The 26,614-nt window shown below is 56.9% G+C and overlaps 1 protein-coding gene across 13 annotated transcripts in view; it reads left to right on the top strand.

Moving 5' to 3' along the window:
- ZMIZ1 (zinc finger MIZ-type containing 1) overlaps positions 1-26,614 on the top strand; it is a 242,465-nt gene that overhangs the window by 170,816 nt on the left and 45,035 nt on the right. The window contains exon 1 of one of the 13 annotated variants that reach the window (XM_086381798.1): positions 1,987-2,148. The exons of 10 other annotated variants lie outside the window; for them this stretch is intronic. The gene's annotated coding sequence lies outside the window, so the exon portion shown is untranslated. Of the gene's footprint in view, positions 1-1,986; positions 2,149-2,752; positions 2,908-26,614 lie in introns of those variants that run through there. 2 more of the 13 variants (XM_086381794.1, XM_086381799.1) reach the window with 2 other exon arrangements.

Below are 26,614 nucleotides of genomic sequence, written 5' to 3'. Positions count from 1 at the left end.
TTCCAGACCAAATTCTGGTTCAACCTACAGGAGTGGTTTTTCTGAATTCAGTGCCTAGAGCCACACAGGTACCAATGTATACAGAGTATTTCAAGAATGAATCCGGAAGTTCCAAACATTAGGGTCCTTGGTGGCTCCCAAGGCACTAAGGACCAGGCAAATATTGTGAACTATCATTGCACAGAACTTCTGGGGGGAAAGAATCCAGAAGACGGGTGTTTCGGGTATTTGAGGTCTTGATGACTTGGGTTCTGTATCATCGAGGTTTGAGCCCTGACATCCTATTAAAACCAGATTTGTGTTAGAAAAACGGGTCTTAGAGACATCCATTTCAATGTTTTCTTCTGAAAAGTGGACCAAACTGTCGTGTCTCCTCTGCTTCTGGGTGTCACTGCTGAGCACTGGGATTTGGATAGGAGTCTGTGTTCTACGGGATCTGCAAAGCGAATTGGACCAACCAAAGAGAAGAATGGGAAGGTCTTCACTGGCCCCAAGGCTCTTCCCTCATGGGCTCTCAAACCCCTCTGTAGCTACTTGGGAAGGCAGGTCCTCCAATGGATGTCTCAGTGAATAAATGACTGTCCCTAAAGAAGCCATTGTAACTCAGGATGAGGGGAGGCTCCTCCGAGGATGGGAGACTGAGCAAAGCCTGGAATTTGGACAAAGCAGGAAAGTCCTTATGCTGGCTGCCCCCGGGTTGGCCCTGCAGGAAGGTAATGCCAATTAATCTCTCTTGCAGGAAGCTAGCTCTTGTCCAAAGGCAGCAAGTTATGAAGTATGAATTAATCCATTTAACCAGCCCCTCAGAGGGAAAGCCCATGACAACTGCATTTCCAAATGCCATCTCTGAAAGTGATATTTCAAGTGGCAGTGGGTGGGATTAGAGCCTGCTAACGATTTATGTCAAACAGGGAGCAAGAACATAATTTCTAGATAAGTGATTTGTTTCAGGCACTTCCAGGGCTGGCAGTAGGACAGACAGGAAGGTTTCCGGGCCAGCCAGAGCTCAGACTGAAAATAGGGGGCTGGTAATGGGGAATGAAGGAAGGAGAACAGGAGAAGCTAAGTCAACGGCTAGCAGACCTGGTCAGTTTCCCATGATCGCAAGGAGAGCAGTACAGGGAAGTCTCATATAGAGGGGATTTTCAAGACAATTCTGGCTGGCTTTCATTAGAGTGAAAGATGGGGCCCCACTTACCTTCCTAATTGTTTGGGCAGTTAGGTTGCCATTCAAGAAACTTTCACTGAGAGAGGGCGGGGCTGGGGGAAAGGGGCTTAAAATAAAGTTTGTCCCAAAGAGGATCGCGGTGATGGGAAGTGCCTACGAAAGAAGGAGCGAAGAATCCTTTGGGGTGGCAGGGCGGCGGTTTGGTTTCCAAGGGTGTCTGCTCAGCTCAGCGCCAGGAGCCCTTGCGACAGACAGGCTGGAAGGAAGAGGCCGCGGCCACCACAGGATGCAATGTCAGAAGGCAGCAGCTCCCAGGGCGGGGCAGGGCCGCGCGCAGCCGCCACCCCCGGCTTCCCTACCGCTGGTTCCAGGGCGCAGAGACTCCCCGAAGTCAGCGAGCTCGAGCGTACGTGCGCCCGCTCACCCTGCCTCGGGGAATCCCAGGGGTGCCAGGGGCCTCTGTGCCAGGGAAGATGCCAGACCGCCTGCCTTCTCCGCCCCTTAGCCCGTTCCGAAAATCCTTTAAACCAGGTCACAATCCGGATGCCCCAGTCCCGCCCCGCCCCCTCTCCTCCCGCGGGGCCGAGGCCGCCTCCAGGCCTGCTCCCTCCTCCGCCCCCACCCGGCCTTGGACCCTTATTAGCAAGACCACTTGGGAGGATTCTCCTGGGGGGCAGGAGACACCCGAAGTCATCCACCGGCTGTGCCTTCCCGGCGGCCCCCTTGGGCGGCAGCGTTCCGGGAGACCCACTCGTACAAGTGTTGCTTCCAATTAATTGCCTAGGCGGGGGAGGGAAGGGGGCCTGTCGCCGCCCCCGCCCGGAGGCTGGAGCGCCGCTCGTCGGGTCGTGCGTTCGCTTAGCGGCGGCGTGCACCAGCACCACCCCTGCGTGCAAGTTTGAAATGTGAGCTGCCTCAGATTCATACTCGCTCGCGCTCCCTCGCAGCAAAGTGGCTGGGCTGACGGTCTGCGCGCGCGAGTGAGTGCGGGCGGCGGGCTGCGGGGAGGGGGTGCGGACGGCGAGACTAGCGGGGCGGGGAGGGCGCGCGCGAGCCAGGGCTCCCTGGAGACGCCGAGGCAGGTCTGCTAGCCTTTCATCTTTCTCCCGCGCTCCTCCTCCTCCCACCCCTCCCCCAGCCGCGGCGCGCCCGGCCTCCCCGGAGCCCCCAGCCCCACGCGGACGCAAGCAGGGTGGGTGGTCGCGCCGGCGGGGTGCGGGAGCGCCGCGCAGGGCGCGGGCCGTGGGAAGTTTCGCCGGCGCGCCCTGTGCGCCCCCGCCCCCGCGCGCCCCCGGCCCATCCCCGTCCCCGGAGGGCTGTCGCTTGCGCCCGGGCGCGCGGCTGGCTGCCTCCTCGGCGGCGGCGGCCCCATTAGCAGAGCCTCCGACTGTGATTGGCTTCGCCCGGGAAGCTGGAGACGGGCGATGAATAATTGATGTGTGCGGTGCGGTAGCCGGACGGCGGCGGCGGTGGCGGGCAGCAGCGAGCGGGAGCGCGGGAGCCGGAGCGCCCTCGGAGCGGGCAGCTCGGAGCGAGCGGGCGCCGGAGCCGCCCGGGCCCCCGCGCCGCCGCCGCCGCCCCGGCGCGGAGCGGGGATGCAGGCGGCGCCCGCTGCCTGCACGCAGCCTTTGTTCCACGCCGGCTGAACCCTGCCCGGAGTCGCTCGCTGCGGCCGCCCCCGGCCGGGGCCCAGCCCGCTGCGGGCGCCAGGGCGGGATCGCGGCCGGTGCAACTTCCAGGTAAGTGCGGGACTGGAGGGTCGGCGCCGGGGCGCCCGCGGGTCGGGCCGGGCTCCCTCCGGGAGCGGGGGTGAGTGTGCGTGCCTGTGTGTGACAGAGAAGGGCCGGTGCATTGTGGGTAGCGCCGTGTGCTGCATGGTGTCAGCCCGAGGCTTGGCGGCGAGAGTGGCACCGGCGTGCACCGGGCCGTTTTGTGCGCTCATACAGGGGCCCCTCATTTTCTCTGGGGCCCGGGGCCAGGTTGCTTCCCCTCCCACCACCCCCGCCACTCTCGAAGGTGAAGTGTTGGCTCTCCAGCAGACATTTTACAAGGCTGCGTCCCCAATTGGCTGCTGCTATTGCAAAAATCTGAATGGGCCAGGAAGCCTTCCGCGGAGACAGTGGCCGAGGGTCCTTAACTTCAAGCTGCTCCTTTGTCAGGATGCAGCCCTGATGCTGACAGCGCCCAGAGACCCCGATGGGCGCTGGTGGTGCCACCATTGCTGCAGGGTGCCCTTCCGAGAGGTGGTGGGTGCAGAACATACTTCTGACAAATGTTTGCTGGGAGGCGGGCTGGAGGAAGAGAGATGGGTCTGCACCAGAGAGCAGGAAGGGGCCTTTCTGTGGTGCCTGACACCAGGCTGTGAAGATCTCATTTAAGACCTTGGAGAGAGGGTTTCTCAGAGGACTGCCTGGGCTGAAGGTCTGTCTCTGTGGTCGGGAGCACGTGGTTTTGGTGTTGGGGAAATCTTAAAAACCTTGGCGCCTGGTGCACTAGATAAGCCTCTGTTCTTGAGTCCAACTGAAAGCTGGCTGGGGTGGTACTAGGAGAGATCAGGCTGTCTTTCCCTGTCTTTCCCTCCCTTTGCACCACCTATGGGCTCCAGGAGACCATCATTCTCAGGATGGAGACCTAGGTTCCCTACCCTTGACCATCAGGCTGGACTGGCAGATGGTTGCTAGGCATGGCTGGAAACTCCTTCCACAGGAAGGTCTTGTAAGGCAGCTGGCAAGGAGTTGGCCCCAGAGAGCTTCTTAATGGCCCATCCTTGAGAGTGGGCCAGAAATCCAATTGGGGAGGGAGTTGGAGTGGGCAGGGTGATGGCTCCCTGAGATCAGGGTGACCCCAGATGGCTTATAGGGACTCAGCCCCTTCCAGTTCTGAGGCTCTGGGCTGGAAGGTCATCTCCCATCTGCTGCAGAGTAGAAAGCCCTATCCCACGACAGGGGGTGTAGGGAGGTGAGCCTTGAAGTCCACGTGGCTACTAGTAAGCTTGTTCCCCTTTTTTGTGTGTATGAACCAGGCGGTGACTACCCCCACTGCTAGCAGGATTCAAGTCCCCTCCTGAGCTATTTTTACCCTGAACTTCCTTAGTGAGAAACCACCAAACAGTGATGCTTTGGTGAGAATCTGGGTCTTTACCGGAAGCAGCAGCCTGCACAGAGTTTGAGACTTGCTTCACTCTGCCATCTCTGCTCCCCTGCACAGCCACCTTCTCAGCAAGAGCCCCTTTGCCTCTTGTTCTCTCTCTCTCTCTCACGTACTGGTTCTCACCGCAGCCTGTGTGCTCAGGGACTCGGGAGCCCCATTTCAGATGGAAAAACTGATGTCCCTGAGACCACCCAGTAGGGGACAGAGGAAGCCAGTCATAACTGTGACCCGAGGGTGGCCTTGACTGTGAGCTCCTTGAAGGCAGGAAGGAGCTGTATGTTACTCATCACAGTATAGCCTGGTGCCAGCCACTGGGCCTGGCAGGTGGTGAGCGCTCTGACTCCCGAGGGAGCGCATGAGCAGAGAGCTGGTCGTGTGCTGCTTTCCTCTGTTGGAGTGGGGAGGTGATGGAGAGCCTGAAAGCGTGCTTCTGGTTGTAAGTCAGTGTTGGCTGAGCACTAAATCATCAGGCCAAGCTCAGTCCCTGGGAACTCTGAGATGAGTTCCAGGTCTGCTGTTAGCCAATCAGACTGAAAGCTCCCACAGCTGTTCAACCAGAACCCTACCTGGGAGCTTTATGGGTCACACCCCAGGGAACAAGGATGGCAGAGCTCTGTTTAGAACCGCATTGTGGAGTATGGTAGCTACTAACCACATGTGGCTGTTTGTACACTTAATTACAAGCTTAGTTTCTCATCTGCACCAGCCACGTTTCAAATGGTCAATAGCCACATGTGGCTAGTGGCTACCAGGCTGGGCAGGTCAAATCATAGACTATGTCCACTGGGGCCGAAAGTTCCACTGGATATCTCTGGCCTGGAAGGATGGAGATTTAGGACAGACGTGAGGTAAGGGTGTTAGACAGTGTGACAGTGCAGGAGGAGTCCATAGGATGCAGGGACCTTCCATTTTCCGACAGCCTCCCAGCAAGGGGGGTATAGACAAGCCAGGTGCTCCCACTTAGCATGGGAGAAGGCCGAGATTCAGTTCTGCCCAAGGTCACCTAGTAAGTGGCATGAGCCCCAGGTCTCCAGCTCCTCCGCCAGAGCACTCCCACCCAGCAGAGGTCAGCCAGGGGTCACGGGTGGGCAACAGTCCCCGGAGCAGCCTCAGACCTCCCCAAGGACTGTCTTGGTGCCCGGTAGGCGTCAGTCTTTGTGAAGTCATCCATCGATCGGGTGGGAGAGCCAGCTCAGCCTCGCGTCCCCAGGAACAGAGAGTTCTCTGCTGGCAGAGCTGGAAGGAAAGGGAGACAGGCTCTCCAGGCGAGGGAGGTGTTTACCTTGATGGATGCGGCTTTGGTCCCAAGGGAGAGGCGGCTCTTCTCCACAGAGGAGGACCCCATCAGCGGGCCTGTGGCCAGGTTCATTAGCTCCACCCCAGAGGGAGATGTGCAGGCCCCAGCCAGGGCTGCAAAGAAGAAGGATTGGGGGCCATCTGGCTGGCACAGGATGCCCTTTGCTCCTATCCTGCCAGGGCCTGCTGCCTCTCATGTCATGGGGCATTCGAGGTGCCACCCTTTCCTTCGCTTTCCCTGAAGCCTCAGCTGCAGGAGGAAACTCTCCCCGGGCCCAGCAGAGAGGCAGCAGCCTCACAAGGGAGCCTGCTCAGGGAAAAACAAGGCCACTACCCTCCAAGCATTTGCAGCCTCTCCAGGAGCTCCTGGGCCAGAGAGGTAAAGGGACTTCCTGCCCCCAGGTCACATGGCAGGGCAGGCTAGTGGTGGAGCTAATGCCCACTCGTGCCCACTGCAAATCCCTGTCTGCCATTTTGAACTTGGAGTTTATATGAGATTTCACTGTGCCTTGCTTCACTTTCCTCCTCCAGCCCTGTTAGATCACTTTGTCTCTGGCCTTGTCCTGAGGTATCCTGAGGTGTCCACCTGCTGTGAACAGCAGGCCTCACTGTAGCCTCCGGCTCCCCTGGGGCCTGAGCTGACTCAAGGAGGATGTTTCAGTAGGGGCTGGCCCTCTGCCAGGGACCCCAGCACACCCAAAAGAGGCTCCTTAAGGCCCATCCAGGGGAGCTTGAGAGATGAGAGGAGCTCTGGGGAAAACCCCAGGTTCCCAGTCCCCTTGAGTGAGGTGGGGGCGGTGTTCAGGGCCTCTGCTTGCTGTACCTTTCCCTGGAGCCGAGGTGGGCCACCTGGGGATGCTCACACGCTCTTGGTCCCCCGTATCTGATGTGCTGTGTGCCCTTCACAACTGACTGACAGCCAGGCTCTGCCTCGGGCACCCAGAGCATCAGGCTGGGCTAGCCAGTAGCCCCAGACATGGCACAGATTCCTGCTTGGAGCCCCGAGATCATTTTTAGTTCTCCGACTACCCCTTGGGGCAAAGGCAGGCCCTCCGAGTTCCTGGACTGGGGCTGAAGTCAGTTCTTCGTGCATATTTGGTGAATGAAGGTCAGGACTTTGGCCAGGACACCCACATTCCCTGAAGTTGCGACTCCCCAGGTGCCCTGAAGATTCGGTAGCTCTGGGGTACATCCCAGCCTCTGTGATTTGGCTTTGGTTCAGATAATTCCCATACCATTGGTGGCAGCATGGCTCCAGGGCCTAGCGTTCAAGTGATAACATCTAGGATCTGGTGCCAAATTAGTGTGACCTTTGGCAAGTCACTTCCCCTCTGGGGGCCTGTGTTCTCATCTCTGTACTGAGAATATTGCCCTGTGTCTCAGCTCTAAATGGTAGACTCCAATCCAAGAGTTAAACTACTGGAGTCTTGAGCTAGAATGGACAGGAGGGTGATGAAGGCTTGGTCCTGCCTGTGGGTGCTACCTACCCCCAGCATCTGATGGTACAGCAGGTGATAGTAAGAGATGCCGGGATGAGGAAAACTGAATGAATAGAGTCTTGTGTTCCACGCTCCAGGAGCTGGAGAAGGAGGAAGGGAAAGTGGTGGCTTCGGGACTGGGATAGCCTGAAACTTCCCAGGTGGTCCTTGAATTTGGAAATGGGTAGAATTTGGTGTCTTGGGTGAGAAAGGGAATGAATATCAGCTGGGACACCTAGGGAGGTGGTTCCTCCAGGTGAAGCAACAGAGACGAGTACAGGAAGTGGAGTCATTGCTGAAACAGATCTTATCCCAGGAGCACAGGTCTGATCCCCAGGGGAGGGGAGAGCCAGGGAGGAGCCAGGGAGACCTGTGGGGCTCCCAAGGGCTTCCGGGAACAGGGATGTTGCTGGCTTGAGGCAGGAATCTGTGCAGGGAAGTGGGAGAGCCCTGCGAGGTAGGAGCTCTGCTGCGGGAATGTCCCTGCCTCTGCTGACGCAATGGAAAGCCTGTCGTGTTGCAGGGTTCCTGTTCTGCGGTCGCCCATGGTAGGGGGCCAGGGCAGCCAGCTCTTCTGAGGAGCTCTGGGAACTTGGTGGAACTTGTCCAGGCCTCCCCTCTGCTCTTTCGTGGAAAAAAAAAGAGAACCTTGTTTGTGGAATCTGCCCCTAGTCCCTCGGGGGTTGCAGCCACGCCCTGGGAGGGTTTAAATCTCTGTGGGCGGTTCCCTGGGGCTGGGACTGGAGGGGACAGGTGACAGGGGACAACCTCTAAACTGGATTTTGGCCTCACACCCTCTCAGTGCCCGCTCCGGGCAGAGCCTGAGGCAGCTGGTGATTTATAGGCACCCGGTCCACCTCCCAAGAGTGTGATCTGTTTAGCAGATTCGTAGCTGTGCACGGAAGCCTTAGCAGCATCTGGTTCAGACCCTATGTGTGGGAGGGAGGCTGTGGAAAATGGGGGGCCACGTTTCAGAGGGGAGGGCAGAAAAGCCCAGGGGAGAGCCCTTCCTTCTACCGTCTCCTCTCCACCCTGCCGCTTCCAGGCCCACCCTGAGTGTCACCAGCCAGCAAGCCTCCCCTGGTCCCTGCCCCCAGTGCACACAGGACCTGTCTGCTGTGCTTTATTTCATTTCTTTCTTCATCTTGGACCCTGCTCCACCAGGTATCATCCGCACTGGAAAGTGTATTTGTTGCTTGGTCACGTCTGACTTTGTGACCTCACGGACTGTGTCCTGCCAGGCTTCTCTGTCCGTAGAATTTTCCAGGCAGGAACACTGAAGTGGGTTGCCATTTCCTTCTCCAGGGGATCTTCCCAACCCAGGGATCAAACCCAGGTCTCCTGCACTGCAGGCAGATTCTTTACCCATGGAGCCACCAGGGGAGCCCCCGTCATCCCCACTAGCTTGTACATTGTAGACAGGCCATCCATGCATGTATCAGTGCTGGGTACTCATATATATGTCTCTTAAATGACCAGCCCAGCCTTAGGTGGGTCACAGCGAAGGCAGTCACCCAGGAAAAAAAAGGAGAGTTCCAAGCTCTCAGGCCAGCTCTGGCTTCCCAAGGTGACCCTGTGATGTGCGGAAGCCCTCATCCTTCTCTGGGATCCCGCCTGTATGAAGAATCACTGGGTTTACCCTGCTGTCTGATAGAAAGGCCACTAGCCACAGGTGGCTATTTAAGTGTACGTTGGATACAATTAACTGAAATTCAGCATTCAGACCCCTCAATCACACAAGTCATATTTAAGTTCTCAGTAGCCCCATGGGGCTGGTGGCTACCACATTGGGCAGCAGTGGCTGAACATTTCCATCATCACAGAAGATTCTGTTGGACAGTGATGGAGGGTGTCTAAGGGGCCTCGTAGCTCTGTCACTGCGGATCTATAGGGAGGCTGGGTCCCACAGTCTCTGCCTGCCTCCTGCTAGGAGCTGCCAGCCCCTCCCTCCATGCTGGGTCCCAGGGCCTCAGCCTGCCTCCTGCTGGGAGCTGCCAGCCCTCCCTCCATGCACAGGGCCCTGGACTTTCCCCACTGTTCTTTCTGTGAATCACCGGGCCCTGCAGGACTTCCCTGTTTCACCACACCCCCACCCCGGGCTCTTCAGCGAGGCCTCCCAGCGTCCTTCCCAAGACAGCGTCAGGGGAGTAATTATGAAACCCACATCTGTCATTTACTGGGTGACTTTGGGCAAGTCACTTAACTTCTCCAAGTCTCTGTCTCCTAAATTAATAAAACTGAGCTGCCCGTGCCCGCAGGGTTGCGGCAGGGAGTAGATGAGAAGGGGCTTCGGGCGGTTAGTGTCTGGCACATAATAATTGCTCAGTGAGTGGCAACTCTCATTACCATCAGGTTTTGACTTAATACCCTCGAGGCGTGTGATCAGCTTCCAGACTACTGGGCTTAGGGTTTCTCTTGAGTTCTCCAGCCCAAGAGCCTGGGTCGCACCACACCTCAGGCCTCAGTTCCCTTGTCTGTAAGGCACTCCTTAAACTATGTGTTGTGACCCGAGACCTAGCCGTGCAGGGCAGAGGGCGGGCTGTCCAAGGGCTCCTGCCCCTCTTCTGTGCGGCCGCTATAACGGGAACCTGCGAAGAACAGGGGAGCCCCAGGGGTGCCAGTGTGCCTGCACTCGTTCTGTCCTGAGAAGTCCCGGGCTGCCCTGCAGGCAGCTGTCTGTGTCCTAGCCCTGGAGCAAGGGCAGGGTGGGCGGGGGGAGCCCAACATAGGTGTGCACTTTCATGTCTCCCTTGGGAAAGGAGCTGTACGCTACATTTTGGACTCTGGAAGCCCTCTAGGCGGCTTGTCCAAGAATGCCTCCCTTCTGAGGTCCATGGATAGTTTGTTGGGGTCCGTGAGCCCCCAGCCTGTGTGGAGTGCATTTGCCAGGCAGAGGGTCTCTGAGCCGCATTGTGTGGAGGCGGCCTCGGGGGCCAGCAGCCCGGCGGAGGCAGACTGGCAGGATAAGGCCCGCGGGTCCAGGCCCAGCTTCCAGCTGTCCGGAGGGCTCCTGGAAGGACACTCAGTGAAAAGAAATCCTCAGAGATGGGGGAGGTCCCAGGAGCCAGTGAGCTGATTTGTCTCACACCTTAGGGCTTGACAACAGCTGGGTGCTGGACTCCGGAAGGCTGGACAGCATCAGGCCCAGCCTCGGAGTCTGAGGCAGCCACAGTCTTGGGGATCAGACCTCATGCGCCTGGGGCTGCAGGGCCAGGTCACGTGGCTTCTGAGGGATGTGTCTCCTTGGGGAGAATTTTTGGAGGAGGTGAGGGCTGGGTATTCCCAGAGAAGTGGGTATGGAGAGGAGTTCCAGGTGGAGAGGGCATGGTCCTCCCATGGCTCCCCGCTATTAGGGACTGGAGGCCCTCACGCCTCAGAGGCTACCCCCCGCACCCCGGCCCTGACATCCTTGTTCACCAGCATCTCTCCCCTTCTCTCCTGTTTGTTCCACACAAGGTCCTCTAACCCCCTCTAAGCCTCAGTTTCCTCATCTGTAAAATGGGGGAATAGCACCCATCTCATCAGGTCGTGGAAAGATTAAAGAGTATATTCTAGCTGCAGCTTGGAACACAGCACTGGGACCTGCTCAGCCCTGAGTAGGCATCAGCTGTCCTGCTGCTCCGTCATGGGTTTCCTTGTGCTTTGCTGGGCCCGTTCCTCTGGGGACACACCCTCCTGCTTCCCCTCCTCATAATCCTCCATCAGAGCCCAAGTCTGCCCACGTGCTTCCCTACCCTTCCCTCCACCTTCTCCTTGGTCCCCGGCACAGGGCTCCCTCACCGTTTGCTGGCTTCAGCCCTCACATGTATCTGCTTTTCATTCGCCAACATCAGGTCCCCAAAGTTCGTGGGCAGTTTTGGAAGGGCCTGGGTCAGGGGAGGACAGACACCACTGTCCTGAGGGGTCTCAGGGCAGTAGCACCCAAAGCAGAGGAAACCCCCCACCCCCCACCTTATTGGACCCAGGGCAGCCTTACCACTGGGTCTCTAATGACTTCTGCCCCAGGGAGACAGCCCGGCCCATGGAGCGGGGCGCTCAGAGGTCAGCATCAGGACAGGAAAGCGAGCAAGGACCAAGCGGTGGCTTCATTTTTTGAGCACAGGCCCTGGCTCCTGCTGTCCAGGCCACTTTGATCCTTGAAACAGAAATGGGTCCTCCGCTCTCTCCGAATGCCCCTGCCCCAAGGCGCCACTGAGCAGAAGAGGGATCATCACCACCCATCCACCCTCCTGACCCCACCCTGCACCCTGGGAGCAGTCCCCACAGCCCACCCACCTCCCTGGAATTAAGCCTCCCAGCATCAGTCCTGTCAGGGGCCGATAATCCTCTCAAAGCTTTGTGTGGTGTTATACCTTCTCTGAGAAATACATTTGATGACCTGGATAAGATCTTTGTCCTCGGGTTACAGCCCCGCCATGGAGGTTTCCTCTCAGGTTGTGGCTTCCTGATGAACGTGGGGGTGCTTCCGGGATGGATCTGGCCACCCACAGGCTGGGTTCCCCAGATGTCTCCCTGACCTTAGACACCTGTTACCTGAAGCCTTGCTGGCACCCTACCCAGGTGGTCAGGAGCTTGTGATTCCCCTTAGCCACTGAGTTGCCTCTTCTGTAAAATGTGGGCCCCCTTACTTTCTAGGAGTCCTGGAGCAGGCGTCCTGCCAAGGCACTGCACTCATGCCCTCCACACGTGTGCGCACGCCTGTGCCCTCTCTGGGTTCATTGTGAGGTTTGCACGGGAATGTTTTGTTTCTTCAAGTTCATGAAGCGCATGTGCGCTCAATCATGTCTGACTCTGTGTGACCCCATGGACTGTAACCTGCCAGGCTTCTCTGTCCATGCAATTCTCCAGGCAAGAATACTAGAGTGGGTTGCAGTTTCCTGCTCCAGGGGATCTTCCCTAAACTCAAGGATCGAATCCGCCTCCCCTGCGTTGGCAGGCAGATTCTTTGCCACTGAGCCACGGGGGAAGCCCCTCCAGTTCATGGCTATAGCTCATTCAAGTTTGTATGTTCTGCATCCAAGTAGGCAAAAACTACACATTAGTATGTTTTGAATGAATGAACGAACAACTGAAGAGCTGGCTTTCGGTTGGGCACTGTGGGGCATGTGCAGAGAGACAGGGGCTTCCTGCCCTCTGGGAGCTTAAAGTCCTCAAATGATGATGGCAATTCTGGAAGGCACCAGGTGAGCAGGGCCGTCTGTGAAGTGGGAGTGTGCCTGTTGTAGGAGAGTATAAGATGGAATGCTGGAGAATCTTACATGGGTTTTGCATCTGCGTACATACATCATGTACCACGAGATTGGACAGGCATGTGTCCAGACTATTGGATGAGTGTATATGATGGTGTTCTTGTGGGTTTGTGTAGATTTGTGAACTTGGAGGATGTTGAGAGTGTCTGTGATGTGGGAGGGGCACCTTGGGAGCTGCATGGCATATGCGTGTAAGAATTAGCAAGTCCTGTTCCCTCTGGGGCAGGCAGGTGCCCACCATGGTGGGCAGTGGCAGGGAGAGGCTGTGCGGCCAGCCCCTCCAGTTACCAGTTGTGTGAACTCAGGCGAGTTACTGAAGCTTTGAGATGCCTCAGCCTCCACAGAAACAGGGTGGTCACAGCAGTGACCTCCAGGTGTCTGTGAGCACCCCCCACATCCATGTGCCTGGCACAGGGGATGCGTTTCATGAATGTTAGTTGTTATCATTATGCTGGGGTAGGGGGGACGGTCCCCCGATCGGCCTGAGGGCCAGGACAAAGGCAGGCACTGCATCTGGACCTTTCCTGCCCCTTCTCCCATGCAGGCACGCCCTTAGCCCACTCAAACCAGAGGGAAGACACAGTGTTCCGAGAGGGGGCCCAATCCAAGGCTCTAGGGATGTTCTTCCTCCCCAGACACAGCTGAGGGCATCGGGCTCCGCAGCCCTCTCCCTGCACAACTTGGGGACTGGAGGAGAGGCCTGGGAAGGCTCGTGGAACCTACCCCAGAAGTCACTTCCCATCCTCCGGTAGCTGACTGGACCCTCCCAGACCTTCAGGAAAGGCGTCTCATGGTTTCCTGGTGAAATCAGCCCTGGCTATCTACAGCTTCCTTCTGCCTGTCTCAGGGATGGCAGAGAATTCTCTGTTCTCAGAGGTGCCTGCAGAGAGAGACTTTCAGATGGTCATTGTTTCCGAGCACAGTAGAGTCTGGAGACCATCGGGAAGTCACTCGCCTCTCGGGGGCTCTACTTTCCCATTCTGAAAACCGGGTGGTTGACTCCTGTCATGCTTAGCACCGGGATGAGTCCAGACTGAGTCTCCAAGCCTCACTGCCCCATCTCTCGGGCCAGCGCCTCCCTCGGTTGGCCTGGCTCCTTCTCAAGCAGCCCTGGCTTCTGCCCTCCAGCCTCGGCCTCCTGTCAGCGGCTCTGCAGGTTCACCTGGACCGCTCTGCCCCTCTGGGGGGTCGTGTGGGGAGGGGGGACACTCCGGCCAGGAGGTCTTACCTTACACTTCCCACCCAGAGTCCTGACTCCAGGGTGCTAAATAAACAGAGGTCAGACGTTGGCTCTGAGATTACAAGTGGGAGCAGGGAGTAAAAACACCTGGTTTCTAGAGTGCTTCAGGGTCCAGAAGGATGCTTCCACTTCTGTGGCACCATCTCTCCCCTGGGACAGGGGATACAGTTGCTGCCAACATTGGGCAGGCGCGGGGGCTGAGGGTGGGCGGGGGTTGTTGCGTGGTATTGAGGCTCCAGCTCTGGCCTCCCACCTTCAGAGTGCAAGTCTTTGGCCCGCCAGAGACCTTCCTGTCCCTTTCCCTGACAGAGCCTGAAGGGCGGAGGGTCCAGACCATAGGATCCCAGGCTTGGTTAGGGGCTGAGAGGAGACCATGACCCTAAAAGGTAATCCACCTGCTAATCACCCAGCCTTCCCTGTGTGGACGTGCGGGTCTGCACATGCACGCATGCACACACATTAACTCATGGCCCTTGGGGCTCCCTCTCCACTTAGACAACTTCATTGTAGCTTAAATTCTCATTTAAGCCAACTTTGTTTTTAATGTTGAACAACTGTCTCTTGTTTGTATATATTTCAGAAGTGAGGTCCCAGGGGAGAAGCAGTCTGTTTTTTTAAGCTGAATCTTGGAAGTCCAATTAGGAGTGATTGTTCCACTTCTAAGGTTTTTCCAGCGGCTGCCTGGTATGCCCTGCCGAGCCCCTAATTAGGCAGCCAGGGCACCCCAGTTCACGGCCCAGCCCGACTGGGAGGTGGCCTGTTTGAAGGCCGGGCCAGGGCAAGTTCAGGGCCTGAACCTGGACTCAGGAGGTCTTACAAGAGACAGGAAGGGTCTTGTACGTTCAGGACGGGGAAGGCTTACTGCCCTCCATCCCAGGGCTCTCACCGCCTTGGAGAACAACATGCAGGGCTCAAAAACAGAGTTGAGGCACCCTGGGTTGGAGAAAGCCACCTCGTCGGGTCAGGCTGGCCTTCTTGCCCACACCGTCGAGTGGTATTCTTGCTCTGGGCACTGCGAGGTCAGCTGTGATAGGGCCCAGCCTGCCTGTCACCCGTTCACTGTTCATTCACTGAGCTGGTTCAAGCCAGCTGTGGGCCACCACAGTGCTGTGTCACAGCAGTGTGACACTCAGTACCGTGGGGCCAGGAGAGGAGGGTCCAGCCAGGTGAACCCCAGACAGGCTTTCCTGGAGTGGGGCGGGGGCAGAACCATGAAATACAGAGAGTGGTTCAGACAGGTGTAGAGAACCAGGCACCGCAAGGAGAGCTGGCAGAGGCAAGGGGCGTCGGGCCTGGAGGCTTTAGAAACCAAACACTTAATGCTTTTGGCCAGAGTCGTGATTTTCAACACATTGCCTGATGGTCTCTTTTGCTGGGGAAGAGGAGCATGTAGTAGAAAATAAACATGCCCTCAGCCAAGCTCAGCCTGCAGCCTAGGGGTTTGTCGAGCTGCACACACAGCTGGTGCCTGCTCGCTCCCTGCGGGCCGTTGGCCTCCAGCCTGGGCTGGCTGGGTCCTGTGGTGCCATGGAGTGCCCACGGCCGCCTGGGAGGCACTGCCGCTCGCCCCTGCAGCCTCTGGGAGGTTCAGGTTTCTGCCCACCAGGTGGGTGGCTCCCCCCACCCCCACCCCATTCTTCACAGCACACAACTCACAACGCTGCCCTGGTCCTGCCACCTGAGCCCCCCAGGTGCCATCTGCCACCCTGTTTCCAGGTGGCAGGTAGGCGGCCTTGGGGCAGGGGCAAGGAGAACGCAGGCAGATCCCAGATGGGGCAGGTGGTGCCTGGCCTGCTACTTGGCACCTGGGTTGTCCCCACCTCCCTAGGAATGGATGAGAGCAGGGCTGGTGAAGTGTGGGTGCGTGGAAGGGGGTGCCCTCTCTCTTGGCATCTCTGCATACGTGGGCAGTAGGACCTGTCTGGCACCTCTGGAGCACCCGAATATCTGACATCTCTGTCTCGAGCTTGGCCGTTCCCTCGGCGTCCCTGCCTGCCTCCCTGTCTCTCCATCCACACCGTCCACATCTCTCTCACTGTCCCTGCATCCCCGTGTCCCTCTGTGTCTCTTAGTTCTGAGCTGGTGAGGGTATCTTTGCCGTCAGAGACGCCTCCCCCCGACAATGAGTTGCTCTGCTTAATTTCATTTTCCCGGGGCTCCAACTCACAGAAATAAACCCTCCCTCTCAACCCCTGCACTTTTTTGATTTAACAAGCCTGCTGGAAAACAATAGTGATTTCCGCATCGATCATAAACAGAAGTGATTACCATACAATTACAGCCTGAACCGGCAGCCTCCATGCAATCACTGAGCCGCATTGTAAATAGGAAGACAATTGCCTGCAGAATTACCCCCAAATTGGTTTAAGTGGTAACAAAAGAGTGTTGGCATTTTGGCATTTTGGGGAGGGGTGTGGGTGGGGGGAAATGCCAGTGGTCCTGGCAGCAGAAGGTCTCCACTGGTGTCTTCCTTGCCTTTGTGGAGGTTGCCTGGTAGGGCGAGCTGCCGGCCACCTTCCCCCACCTCGTTATTTTTCCTTTAATTATTGCTCCTTGCTCATCTTGGTACTGTTTGTTACAAACTCCCTTTATACTAATGTGTGAGTGGCTAAGTATGCCTTCGACTGGGCCAGCAGAGATGGGTGAGTCTGGTGGGAGAGGGTGTTCAGGGGAGGCTTCCTCAAGTCCCCTGATTTCCCCTCTCCCCAGCCCCATCTCATCTCTGCCTCTTCCAGGTCACTTCATCCCTCTAGGCTCTTCTCCTGGCCTGGCTCCCACCTGGAGCCAGATGGGCTTCTCTCCCCATCTCCCAGCCCAGTGGTGCTCTCCTGCCAGGAGCCTCCTGCCTTCCATCCAGAGCAGCCTACTCCCTCCTACAGCTGTAGCATGTCCCCTGTATCTTCCCCAGACACCCTGGCCAGCTGGGAGCCCCCGTGCCTGGCCCAGTGAGCCAGGGCAGCCCACTCCTGGGAGCCTGCCAGCCACCCCCGTGGCAGGTTCCGGGAGGAGCTCACAAAGCAGGCCTCCAGTGACCCGGGCCTGCCCCTTTCCAGCCTCTGATTTTATGACGAGTCCTCTGCCGGCAGGCCATCTCTTGAATGTCTGGAGACTGGACTCCTGAGCTCCAGCTGTTTCTGTGGGGCGGAGGCGGGCAGGGGGGCTTGTCTTCCCTTAGGGAGGTGATTTCTCTCCAGGGTCAGGCTGCTCTGAAGTTACCGAGAAAGCTTGTCCACTGGCATGCTTAGATTCTATCAGATTTGTCCAAATCCAGGTTAGAAGTGTTTTTGCATGTTCTATCTGATCCTTACAGAAGGATTAGGGCGTGCTGGTGATTTTATTCTCGTTTTTGATGGAGGTGTGATGTGGCTGGCACCAGGTCACACAGACTACCAGTGAAGGGCGAGGTCTTCAGGTCCGTACTGGAGTGCTTGTTTCTGAAAGCTGTCTCTCCAGCCTTCCCAGACGTACAGGATGCAGGCTAGGGGGCGACTCACCCCGTCTCTGACCCGCTCTGAGAGCTGGGGACAATGCCGGTGTTGAACAGGTCCCAGTGCCGACGCTTGCAGGTGCTGAGTTCTGCTCGCACACTCACGAGCGCCCCTCATCCCCACTTCAGCCCTGCAAGGGATGGCCAGGCCCCCGCTGAGGACACGTGACTCTCAGCGCTCAGGTTCCTGGTGAAACTGGCTTGAGCCCATGTGTGCCAGCCTTCCAGTCTGTGCAGACTGACATCCTATAAAGCAGAAGGCAGCCCAAGGTCCCCAGGCTCCCCCTGCGGTGTCATGGAGACCCCCTGTGTGGTTGTCCTCTTTCAGAGTCTCAGGAGGGGGCCCCATCTACAGTTGGTATATTTAAAAACCTTTTGTTTTTTTGGTCATGCCTCACAACATGCAGGATCTTAGTTCCCCAACCAGGGATCGAACCTGTGCCCCCTGCTTTTAGGCACAGAGTCTCAACCACTGGACCTCCAGGGAAGTCCCTAGGGTTGGTATATTTAGAACCCAAAGTTCTGGCGGCTGTCCCAGTGCTGCCCTGCACTGGGAGGGGCTGGGGCGACTCTGGGGTGCCTCTGTGTACCTGGCACCCACCTTGGCACTGGCATTGAAGGGTCCAGTCCAGAGGGCAAGCTGGTCTGCACACTGTGGTGGTCTCTGCCTACCCAGCTGATGTGCCGTCACATGCCCTGTCCCCGGGCCTTTGCTCCTGCTGCACGTCTGCTGGTTAACCAGGTATTCAGTGGGGAGCCAGGGAGTTCAAACCCACAACAGCCTGGACTCAAGCTATGTCTGCCACATCACGGTTTGTGTCATCCTAACCTCTGAATTTTGCTTCTTTTTCTTTAAAACGAGAGTGTCCGCCCTGCTGGACAACTCAACGGTAGTGGTGACCATGTTATCAGATAACCACTGCTGTTATCCTTGGCCTCAGAGAAGGAGGGGTCCAGCCTTCAGTGAGCAAGTGTCACATGCAGAGCTTAGGGCTGGGCATTTGAAGGCTGCCTGGTTTGACCCTTCACCACAACCCTGAAAAAGCAGCTACTGTTGTATCTGCGGTGTCCTACACAGGAGCCAGAGCCCCATGTGGCCGGTCACACTCAAATTTAATGAAGTAACATTAAATACAGTGTAAAACTCCGCTCCTCAGGACAGCAGCCTTGTTCCAAACGCTTAATAGCCATGCGTGGCCTGTGGCCCCTCTTCTGGGCAGCGCGGAGATGGAACATTTCCATCACTGCAGGAATTCTGTTGGACAGGCTGCCCTGTGTTGCCATTCCCTTTCTCGGGTGTGAAGTTGAGGACTAGATCAATGATGGGTCATACTCAGGGTCCCAGCTGGTGGAGTGGGAGCTGGGCTGCAAACCTGGGCCCCAGGTGTGGGACGCACTGAGCTCTCCTCGGTTGCCAGCTCACATACCTCCTCACGCGCCCTCCGTGGGCCCCTCCAGGCCAAAGACTGTGTCTCCTCGGAACCCTAGTGCCCATCCCATGACCTAGCCCAGACTGGGCATCTGGGGCGGTGTTTGCCGAGAGCATGATGGAATGAATGACCGAGTGAGCACTGCCTGCTGAAACTTGGGGCATGCTTCACTCCCCTCCTGCAGAAGGACGTGCAGAGCCAGCTGCTGAGGAGTGATGGATGGCCCCTCTCCCGAGATAAATGTGGCAGTCAAGGTAATCGGATTGTGTGTGACGGTCTCATTTGTAGGCGAGGGTAGGAAGCGCCCAGCCATGCCTCGCCCCAGCCGCCCATATTAGTTTAATCAAATGCCCAGTATCTCAATGACTGGGCCCCAGTGATGGATGATGTGAGCTTTGCTAAATGGTGTTGCCCTGTCAAGCCCAGCTTCTCAAGGCCCTGCCAGGCTCCAAGGCTCTCTCGTTTGTTTTTTCTTGCTTGGTTATCTCCGAGTGGGGTAAGGAGGAGGGGGCTAGGGCTCTTCCGTCTGTCTTAATGCTCTGGCTTTTCATGGAGGAGGAGGAAGTGGCTGGAGCTGGGTGATGAGTGAGATGGAGTCACCTTCTGCCTCTTCTGAGAACCCTTCCTGGGTGGCTGCAGGCAGTCTTGGGGAGCCTGAACCCCCAGAGCCCTTTAATCTAGGACTCACCATGCACTCTGCCTTCTGTCTCGTGCAGACGCTCCCCTCCCCTGTGAGAGCCTTTTCACTCGTCTCGAGGGGTATACCAGAAGTTCTTCACTTTAATGTTGAAAAATTCTCAACTTTCCCATGTAGTTAGTGATTGTTGTGTCCTCTTTGAGAGTCTTCCTTAGTCCCAGAGTCATGGAGATATTTCATTTTCATGGAGGGGGTTTCTTCCATATACCATCTCCAGACAATGTATTATTTTACTAATTTTTTTTTTGGTCTGTGGTGTGAGGTAGGGGTCAAGTTTCCAGTCCAGCCATTCTGGGCTCTATGTGCCCAGACCAGGCTGAGTCCTCGGTTGAAACAAGGAGTAGAAAAAGCATGTTCCTGTCTTCCAGGAACAACGATCAGTTTGAGCTGAAACTTGTATTCTTAAAAAGGAGGCTGAGCTCAGCATGTATGACATGCCACCCTCTGGGTCGAGGTGGGGTCGCCCCTGCAGACCCAGGCCGGACCTGTGAAGGTGCTCCTGGTGAAGCTGATCATCACCTGTGCGTCAGGTATTGTTCCAGGCACAGAGGTGTGGCAGTGAATACAGCAACAGAAAAAAAGGAAGACCTTTTGCTCCAGGGCAGGGAGTGGGGTATCAGATGAGACATGAAATAAAGTAGAAGGCAGCAAGTGCCGTGGAGAAGGATTGAGCAGGGGAGGCTAATAGAGTCAGGTGGTGGTGTAGATATTGCCACCTACAAGCTAGAGAGGTCAGGGAAGCCCTCCCTGAATAAGCCGGTAAGGGCTGAACCATGTGAATATCCAGGGCAGGAAACTTCCAGGCAGATGGTGTAAAGACCACGATACATGTCAATGACGGAACAATTCTGGAAGGAAAACCAAAGCCACGAGCACGATTTCCCTGGTGGGAGGAACTGAGCTACAAGACTGGGGAGTTGGGACTGCGTTTTTTAGAACATATCTTGTTTCTGCTTCTGTATATTTTTAATCACATGCACACACTACTTCTTCAAAAACTACCATTGAGAAGTAAAGAAGGGAGGGTGGGTAAGTGCTAACAGCGAGGTGGAACCATCAGATGTCATAGCAAAACTGTGGAGTCGAAGGCCGACAGATGTGGGTCCTAATCCCTCTATCTGAAATGATAGCTTTCTAAGGAGACTATGTGTGCGTTATTTAAGTAAATGAAAGTCATTTTATTAATTAAAAATAAGTAGATCTCACTCGATTGTTCTGGCTGGTTGTTGTTGGGCAGGTTCCACCTCTCTGAGTGCCAGTTTCCTCCTGGAAAATAGGGGTAGTGATAGTGCCATCACGGGATTGTTGGGAAAATGGATGGAGAAGAAGAGTGTGTCAAGTTTCTGCCTGGCCTGGACTTGACCTTCCCGAAGGTATGTCCCTGCGTGAGCTGGCCCTCTGCAGGGCAAAGGCAGAGACTACTGTCCTCAGATTCTCCGAAAGCTGCAGGAAGGCCCAGGCTCTGCATTCCAGCTCGCTCAGAGGCAGATGAATTTGCTCTGAACCCCGAGACCAATGGCCATCCAAGACCCCATGGAGGGCCCGTCAGAGCCCCCTCAGCTCGCCCAACAAGAGCCTGCTCTGCTGGGACCAGCTTGTCTTCTCCAGCTGGTCATCTGGCTCCGACACCCCTCCCTGCTCCCTGTCTCCTTCTCTCTGGGTGCTGTGTTCATTTTTTCATGGCTTCCCTCAGAGGCAGAAGGCAGAGTGCCGTTTCCTGCAGGGAGAGAGCAGGCGCTGGAGCAGGGAGGAGGGAAGGAGGCAGCACTGCGTGGTGATTAAACACTGCAGAGGCCTAAACAAATGGCGACTCCCTCCCCCAGCTGCTCTGGGAGAGAAGCAGGGAGCCGCCTGAACTGCAGATGGCCCAGGCTGCTGTCAGCCCCCGCCTGCCTACTTGGAGCTGCCCTGAGGGCTGTTTCCGGGGAGCCATAGAGATGCTGAGCCCTGCAGGAGTCAGCTCAGTCCTGATGGCCCCCAGGAAGCAAGCCCCCAGGCAGGGAGGTCTCAGGGCCACACAGATAACACGCCTGTGAGTGGTGGAGGGGAGACCTTTACGAGGAGGCAGCTGTATCAGTAGTGACCTCTTAAAGTGTCACCCTGAGTGAGATGGTGTGTGCAAAGTGGCCAGGACAGCGCCTGGTCTGAATCAAGTTCTCGGTCCACGGAAGCCACTGTCAAGGTTGCCCTTTGGGCTTCCCTGGCAGTCTAGTGTTTAAGACTCCAAGCTCTGGCTGCAGGATGTGCACGTTTAATCCCTTGTCAGGGAACTAAGATCCCGCATGCCATGTGGCCAAGTATATATGACCTAGATTGGCCGGTCACACCTCAGAACAGCTGGGTGAGACAGGTTGACATGCAGGTGAGGAAGCTGAGGTACGCGCACATCTGCTAGGGTGTTGCCCAGGAGCACCCAGTTCACACAGTAGGTCAAACCCAGGCCCACCCACCTCTGGCCAGTTTTATTTCTCCTGGCCTGATGCCTGGAAGAGAGTCCAGGGTCAAACCTCCAGAGCCTTGAACACAACGATCAGGGGGAATCAGCAGCGTAGTCAGAGGCCATCTGTCAGTCACTCAATCCTCCTGGCTGGAGAGCTTGTATGAAGGGGAGCGGGAGGAATGCCCTCCCCCCACCCAGCCCCTGCTCATGCAGAAAATGGCAACTGAGCTTAACCATCAGGCTAGAGCAGTGGTTCTCAAACTGGGGTCCCCAGCCCAGCAGCCTCAGCATCACTTGAGAACTGGTTAGAAATGCAAATTCTTAAATTCTACCCTAGACCCACTGAATGAGAAACCCCACTAAGAGTGAGACCCAACATTCTGGGTTTGAACAAGCCTTCCAGATGCTTCTGATGCACAGGCAGGACCAGGGACCGCTGGCCTGGAAACCCCGGTGCTTCAGTCCTGCCATGGCACTTCACCATCCAGGCCACACTTACCTAGACATCACCAGGTGTGCTACACTCCGAGTGACAGGTGCAGCCAGGAAGTGCTCGATGTAAATGGAATTCTTATAAATGAATCTTATTTTCATTGCAACGAGGCAGCTGGATATTTAAAGAAACCTCACAGAGAATCATTTCATCACATAAAGGAGCTTCTGCAAGGAGAAAACTCCTCTCTCGTTTCCTGCCCCGCTTCCCCCAAAGTGTTCTATAAATTCTGTCTCTATGTCAGGTTTTCTTTGAATGGTGTGTACCTACACATAAACAAAACAGGCAGACAGCCTGCTATATGAATGGCAGATAGTCTCCAAAGTACATCAGGAACCCCTGCCTTTTAGACGGAGAACACCGTGGAACAAATGGAAGCCAGTTCGGCGTGTGGGGGCAGTTGGGTCACCCACTGCCAACCCCTGCTAAGCACCTGGAGGGGTTGTGATAGCCAGGCATGGGTGGTTGCCAGGGTTCCAGCAAATACCCACACTCGGGGGTTCTCACAAAATAGTGGAGTGGCCAATTAGGAAGCTAAGACATAGACACTTTGAAATGTGCAGGCAGTTGGCTCCCTTGCTGGATAAGGGGATAAGAGAAAACCCTGCCACACAGTTCTGGATAGGGAACCCACTGGAGGGTTGTCATCTCCCATAGTGCGGGGTCAGGAAGTAGCATCTGCCTGTGCCACCAAATGCCACCTATGGGGCCAGGTCAGGTGCCCTTGAGCTGATGTCCAGAGTGACTACAGCTGGAGCAGCCTGTCCCCCCTCTAAGCCATCTGCCCAGTGCTTGGGCCTCCCCCTAACCAGCCTGGAGCTGGGAGTGGCAGGTAGGGACCGCTGTCGCGTTTCTTGCACCAGGAACTTGAGATCCTTTGAGGTTAACCAGGTAACTCACTCAGGGGAAGCAGGGAGTGGGGTGGGGTCCACATAGTTGGAGGCAGGAGAGCTGGAGGTCTGGTGAGGAGCTTTTTCCAGAATCTGCTCTTTCTGAAAGAGCAGTGAGTGACCTGAACCCGACTCCCAGTGATCAAAGATCACCAGCAAAGTGCCGCCTGCCCCCGCATCTCTGTCCTGCCCCTGCCACCACACCAGAGGTCCCCGTGGCCACTCTGGGAGGTTTTCCAGGTGGTTTCTTTATAGAAACCCTGAGGCTCTGAAACAAGGCGGTCGACCCTGGCTTTATGAGCCCAGACTGGGTGGAAGGAAACTGCCATCTGAGGGTCCTTGGGTCTGTGGCTGGCTCCTGGCTCCCACGGGAAGAGCCGAGGGCCTGAAATTAGACAAGCGGGCCGGAGCAGATGGAGAGAGCGCTCAGACTCACAGCCTTCTGGCCCTCTACAAAGGTGGAAGGCTGTGTGTTTGGTCTCGGGGGTCTGATTGGCCAAGGCCTGGCCCCACATCAGCCTCTCCTTCTTAAACTGGGAGCAGGAGGACGCAGCCAAATGGAGTGCACAGCTGGGAGGCCTCAGGAAAGTGAAGTGCCCAGGGAAGAAGTTGATTCCTGTGGCCTCTCCATACCCTCGGGCTCCCTGAGTGGGGAGCAGCAGGCAGCAGTGTTTAACCCCCGGAGAAACTGTCCATGGAGTAGAGGACAGGTGGCCAGTAGGAATGAAGGGCGTGGTCTCTGCCAGTAAGCAGGCGGGTGTGGCTCCCATCTTGTCCTTGCAAATGCACTGGGAGTGTCACCCCGGGGCTGGTGGCTTGGGCAGACCATCCTCCCCACCCTGGGCCTCTGGATCTCCTCCATCCTGCTCTAGGGCTACTTCAGAATGAGAGGGAGGTGGGGAGACTCTTGGCTCCCAGCTCACCCCACTCCCCAGCCCCCATGGATATTCTGGTCCATGCTTGGGTAGCCAGAGACGTCTGTCCTTTTGGAACTTAGGTTCTCCTGGAATCTGGGGTCAAGTGCACAGAGGCCTCCTGGCCTCGGTCCATTGTGGAGGTGGCTCAGGGCACCTCCCCTCCTCAGAACACTTGCTTTGCTACTAACGCTGCATAATTTTCAACTGAGATGGTCTAGATCTCCACACTCAGCCCACCACCAGCAAATATCCCAGGTCCTGGCCTGCCACAAGCTCAGGTGTGTCCAAGCCAGGTTAGCTAGCTTCTCTGTGACCCCTTATCTCTAAGATGGGAGCTGTGACTTCCCGGCCATCAGGTGGCTTATAAAAGTCCAAGGCGGGGGCAAAAGTGTGTGAGCCAGTGCTCCTGCGGGGTTCTGTACCTGGTGGCAGTGCCCTACCAGCTGTTCTCGGCAAATAGCAATGCTTCTTTGGCTGTTGCCCTGTCCAGGCCCATCCCTCAGGCCAGTAGGTCTGCAGGGTACCCCCGAGAAGAAAGGCTCATCGTCTTTCTGATGAAACCCCCAACCCCACCTTGAGCTTGTTTCGGGCATCTTTCCAATTGAATCTGAGTTATTCACAAGGCCCAGAGGATAGTGTGAGGTGGACAAGGAATTTTCCGGGATGGGATTTTCCTAAAGTTCACGGACAGGCTCAACCTGTCTGACTTCTCTTGGGTCCCAGAGCATCCTCCGCCACGGGGTTGACAGACAGCAGAACTGGTTTGGGAATCAGCTGTCCCCAGCTCCAGATCCCCCAGAGTTCAGTTCCCAGGGTGAGTTCACAGGCTTGGAGACTTCTGGCTCCTGCCATCCCAGGCAGCCCATGGGGAGAGGGGGTGGGAACATTGGTGGAGCCTTCCCGAGGGAGGGACAGCCCAGAAGCCCTCTCCTGCCTGCCTGGACCACAGGACTGCAGGTGGTAGGATCTGCCTGGGGAAGCAGGCAGGGCTGGGTGGGCTGGGCCACAGGCCTCTCTGCAAATCCTGGGACCGGGTACCACCCCCCTGGTCGATCTCCCTGCACGTGGGGCCCGAGTGTGGGTGGGTGAGGGGCAGCCAGGAAGAGCTGGAGAGGAACAGGGTCACTCACAGCCAAAGGGCCAGTCGTCGATCCTTTCTTGTTTTGACTTTCTTTCCCACAGTGATGGGAGATGACAGAGCTGGCCGCAAAGTATGGGAATGATCTAGAAATGCCAGAAGCAGTTGAAACTCGGGACAGTGTGCTGCTGGTGCCAGCGTGATGATGCAGCCATTTTGCAGGAGAGCAGGGTTTTCCCTCAAGGAAAACATCTCTGGTTTTATGTTCTAGGGGTCAGCTGTCAGGGTCACCCAAGTTCAACCTACAAGCCCCCAGGGAATGACATTTCCTGTAACCACGGGGAGGTTCTCACCTGTCAGTAGTCCCAGTTGCTGAGGTTGAGTCCTGCCCGCCCACCCACGTCCCTGGGCCCTGTCACACCTGGATCCTGTTGTACACTGGCATTTGCAGGACCAAGAGGAGGGGATTAGGAGGGGTCCTCTGGGGACAGGGCTGCTTCATGGGGAACAGATTGTAGAAAGCACAGGTTCTCACCTTTCTTTTACATAAGGCCCAGAGAGGGAAGGAAGTTACCCGAGGTCACACAGGACGCTGGTAGCAGACCAGGGACAGTGCACTGGGGTGGTGCCGAATCTTGGGAGGGGGAGGTGGGTGGGAGGCATCTCCGGAGGATGTACCTTCTCTCAGATAGGTGACATCACTGACTTGTGGGGGTGAAAGGGAAAGCATCCAAGACCAGCAGTGGAGGCGCTGCTTGGATCACCTCTTGGGCCTCAATTTCTGCCCCATAAAACACGGACAGCCTCATCCTTGGCCAGCTGCTCGCTGGGCATCGTGAGGCTGCAGTGAGGCAGAGGGCACCAGTCGGCTGGGAAAGCAAGAGGCCTGTTCGTATGCCACTCCGTGATCCCATTAGGTCCTCCCCATCCGTAGTGCGGTGCTCTCGCCCCATTTCACAGATACACACGTGGCCCCAGCTGCCCGCTGGATCAGACAGCCACAGCACCCAGCCCTGAGTCGCGGCCCTCCGCCCTGACGTTCTGTGGTCACATGTATCCGGTGCCGCTTCCTGGGAGGAGATGATCCAAGAGAACTGGCAGGGAGGAGGCCCTTTGTCTATTTCTGGGGCACCCAGCGGTGGTGCGCCCACAGAGGAGGACAGGCAGGGGGCACCCAGCGATGGTGCGCCCACAGAGGAGGACAGGCGGGGGCACCCAGCGGTGGTGTGCCCACAGAGGAGGACAGGCAGGGGGCACCCAGCGGTGGTGCGCCCACAGAGGAGGACAGGCAGGGGGCACCCAGCGGTGGTGCGCCCACAGAGGAGGACAGGCAGACAATTCCAGGGACAGCAGGGAGGAGGCCCTTTCTCTATTTCTGGGGCATCCAGCGATGGTGCGCCCACAGAGGAGGACAGGCGGACAATTCCAGGGACAGCTTTCTTCTCAGGGGTCACGGATCAGAGCAGGAATCCTGAACTTGGCTCCCATCCCGCCTCTTGCTGGACACACAGGGACATAGGGACTGAGGAGGGGCGAGGGTCTGCCTGCCGCCCAGGCACTTTGCAGGCAGGAGCCCACCCAGATTAGCCCCCTGCACTGCA

The sequence above is a fragment of the Bos grunniens genome, chromosome 28, assembly GCF_055505025.1.
Source record: "Bos grunniens cultivar Pamir isolate PY7600 chromosome 28, Bosgru_T2T1.0, whole genome shotgun sequence".
NCBI lineage: Eukaryota > Metazoa > Chordata > Mammalia > Artiodactyla > Bovidae > Bos > Bos grunniens.
Note: the sequence above shows the minus strand (reverse complement) of the source record. Positions and strands in the feature narration are given on the sequence as shown.